Below are 4136 nucleotides of genomic sequence, written 5' to 3' on the forward strand. Positions count from 1 at the left end.
GCAGCATGCGACATAGCTTTGCAGATGATAATTGTAATCGTTTCAGGGAGAAGAGCGGCCAATGTGACGATCTGGATTTAAGTCGATACGACTTTCTCAGGTTTTTATAACATATGAACGCTTTTCACATTGTCCCATGCAACGTGACTGCTAATCTTACTTTCATGAAAAATCTTAAGGTCCTAGCTCATGTCCATGGCACCAAAGCCGGCTAAAAAGTCAATAATCAATAACTAAAACTTGAATTGTACTACTTCTTACTGGCTATTACATCAACTTATAAGTTTCATCTGTTTTCTACTATGGTGCTATTAGTATCTCCGGATACCGAAGCACGCGACATAGCTTTGCAGACGATAAACGTATCCGTTTCAGAGAGAAGAGCGGCCAACGTGTCGTTCTGGATTAAAGTCGATTCGGTACCAAATGACGAAAACGGACGGATTTCTCAGGTTTTTACTACATATGAACATTTTTCACAATCGCCCGTGCAACGCGGCTGATAGACTTCCCTTCATGTAAAATCTTAAAGTCCTACCTCAAGTCCAAGGCTCCAAAGAAGGGTAAAAAGTCAGTAATCGATAACTAAAACTTGAATTGTACTACTTCTTACTGGCTATTACATCAACTTGGAGGCTTCATCTGTGCTCTACTATGCTGCTTTTAGTGTCTCCGGACACCGCAGCACGCGACATAGCTTTGCAGACGTGAAAACGTAAACGTTTCAGGGAGAAGAGCGGCCAATGTGTCGATCTGGATTTAAGTCGATACGACTTTCTCAGGTTTTTATTACATATGAACACTTTTCACATTCTCCCATGCAACGTGACTGCTAATCATACTTTTATGCAAAATCTTGAGGTCCTAGCTCATGTTCAAGGCACCAAAGCCGGCTAAAAAGTCAATAATCAATAAGTAAAATTTGAAATGTACTACTTCTTACTTGCTATTACGTCAACTTATAAGTTTCATCTGTGTTCTACTATGGTGCTATTAGTATCTCCGGATACCGAAACACGAGACATTGCTGTGCAGACGATAAATGTAACCGTTTCAGAGAGAAGAGCCCCCAATGTATCGATCTGGCTTTAAGTCGATTCGATAACAAATAACGAAACCGGACGGATTTCTCAGGTTTTTACCACATATGAACACTTTTCACATTCGCTCGTGCAACGCGGCTGCTAGTCCTCCTTTCATACAAAATCTTAAGGTCCTAGCTCATGTCAATTGCACCAAAGCCGGCTAAAAAGTAATAATCGATAACGAAAACTTGAAATGTACTACTTCTTACTGGCTATTACATCAACTTAGAGGCTTCATCTGTGTACTACTATTATGGTTTTAGTGTCTCCGCATACCGCAGCACGCGACATAGCTTTGCAGACGATAAACGTAATTGTTCCAGAGAGAAGAGCGGCAAATGTGTCGAACTGGATTTCAGTCGATTCGATGACAAATGACGAAAACGGACGAATTTCTCAGATTTTTACTACATATGAACACTTTTCACATTCTCCCGTGCATCGTGGCCACTAGCCTTCCCTTCATGAAGTATCTTAAGGCCCTAACTCATGTCCAAGCGCCAAAGAAGGGTAAAAAGTTAATAATCGATAGCTAAAACTTCAATTCTACTACTTCTTACTGGCTATTACATAAACTTAGAAGTTTGATCTGTATTCTTCTATGGTGCTTTTAGTGTCGCTGCATACCACAGCACGCGACATATCTTTGCAGACGATAAATGTAGCCGTTTCAGAGAGAAGAGCGGCCAAAAGACGATCTGGTGTTAAGTCGATTCGATAACAAATGACGAAAACGGACGGATTTCTCAGTTTCTTACGACATATGAACACTTTTTTGCCCGAGGACCGCGGCTGCTAGTCCTCCTTTCATGCAAAATCCAAAGGTCCTAGCAAATGTCCAAGGCACCAAAGCCTGCTAAAAAGTCAATAATCGATAACTAAATCCTGAATTGTACTACTTCTTACTGGCTATAACATCAACTTATAAGTTTCATCTGTGTTCTACTATGGTGCTATTAGTATCTCCGGATACCGAAACACGAGACATTGCTTTGCAGACGATAAATGTAACCGTTTCAGAGAGAACAGCGCCCAATGTATCGATCTGGCTTTAAGTCGATTTGATACCAAATGACGAAAACGGACGGATTTCTCAGGTTTTTACTACATATGAACACTTTTCACATTCGCTCGTGCAACGCGGCTGCTAGTCCTCCTTTCAAGCTAAATCGTATAGTCCTACCTCATGTCAAAGGCACCAAAGCCGGCTAAAAAGTCAATAATCGATAACTAAATCTTGAATTGTACTACTTCTTACTGGCTATTACATCAACTTAGAAGTTTCATCTGTGTTCCTCTATGGTGCTGTTAGTGTCTCTCCATACCGCAGCACGTGACATAGCTTTACATACGATAAATGTAACCGTTTCAGAGAGAAGAGTGACCAATGTGACGATCTGGCTTTAAGTTGATTTCATGAGAAATGACGAAAACGGACGGATTTCTCAGGTTTTTACTACATATGAACACTTATCACATTCTCCCGTTCAACGCAGCTGCTAGTACTCAATTGATGGAAAGTCTTAAGTTCCTAGCTCATGTCCAAAAACCCAAAGCCAGGTAAAAAGTCTATAGTCGATATCTAAAACGTTATTGTACTACTTCTTACTGGCTATTACATCAAGTTAGAAGTTTCATCAGTGTTCTACTATGGTGCTGTTAGTGTCTCCGCATACCGCAGCACGCGACATAGCTTTGCAGACGATAAATGTAACCGTTTCAGAGAAAAGAGCGACCAATGTGACGATCTGGTTTTAAGTCGATTTTATAAGAAAAGACGAAAACGGACGGATTTCTCATGTTTTTACTACATATGAACACTTTTCACATTCTCCCGTGCAACGCAGCTGCTAGTCCTCCTTTGATGCAAAGTCTTAAGGTCCTAGCTCATGTCCAATGCCCCAAAGCCAGCTAAAAAGTCAATAATCGATATCTAAAACGTTATTGCACTACTTCTTACTGGCAATTACTACAACTTAGGAGCTTCTTCTGTGTTCTACTATGGTGCTGTTAGTGTCTCGTCATACCGCAGCACGCGACATAGCTTTGCAGACGATAAATGTTACCGTTTCAGAGAGAAGAGCGACCAATGTGACGATCTGGCTTTAAGTCGATTAGATAAGAAATGACGAAAACGAACGGATTTTTCAGGTTTTTACTACATATGAACTTTTTTCATTTTCTCCCGTGCAACGCAGCTGCTAGTCCTCCTTTGATGAAAGGTCTTAAGGTACTAGCTCATGTTCAAGACCCCAATGCCAGCTAAAAAGTCAATAATCGATATCTAAAACGTTATTGTACTACTTCTTACTGGCTATTACATCAACTTAGAAGTTTCACCAGTGTTCTACTATGGTGCTGTTAGTGTCTCCGCATGCCGCAGCACGCTACATAGCTTTGCAGACGATAAATGTAACCGTTTCAGAGAGAAGAGCGACCAATGTGACGATCTGGCTTTAAGTCGATTTGATAAGAAATGACGAAAACGGACGGATTTCTCATGTTTTTACTACATATGAACACTTTTCACATTCTCCCGTGCAACGCAGCTGCTAGTCCTCCTTTGATGCAAAATCTTAAGGTCCTAGCTCAAGTCCAAGTCACCAAAGCCAGCTAAAAAGTCAATAATCGATATCTAAAACGTTATTGTGCTACTTCTTACTGGCTATTACATCAACTTAGAAATTTCATCTGTGTTCTACTATGGTGCTGTTAGTGTCTCCGCATACCGCAGCACGCGACATAGCTCTGTAGACGAGTAATGTAACCTTTTCAGAGAGAAGAGCGTCCAATGTGACGTCCTGGCTTTAAGTCGATTTGATAAGATATTACGAAAACGGACGGATTTCTCAGGTTTGTACTGCATATGAATACTTTTCACATTCTCCCGTGCAACGGAGCATCTAGTCCTCCTTTGATGCAAAATTTTAAGGTCCTAGCTCATGTCCAAGGCCCCAATGCCAGCTAAAAAGTCAATAATCGATATCTAAAACGTTATTGTACTACTTCTTACTGGCAATTACATCAACTTAGATGCTTCTTCTGTTTTAC

The sequence above is a fragment of the Schistocerca gregaria genome, unplaced genomic scaffold (genome assembly GCF_023897955.1).
Source record: "Schistocerca gregaria isolate iqSchGreg1 unplaced genomic scaffold, iqSchGreg1.2 ptg000043l, whole genome shotgun sequence".
In the NCBI taxonomy this organism is placed as follows: Eukaryota; Metazoa; Arthropoda; class Insecta; order Orthoptera; family Acrididae; genus Schistocerca; species Schistocerca gregaria.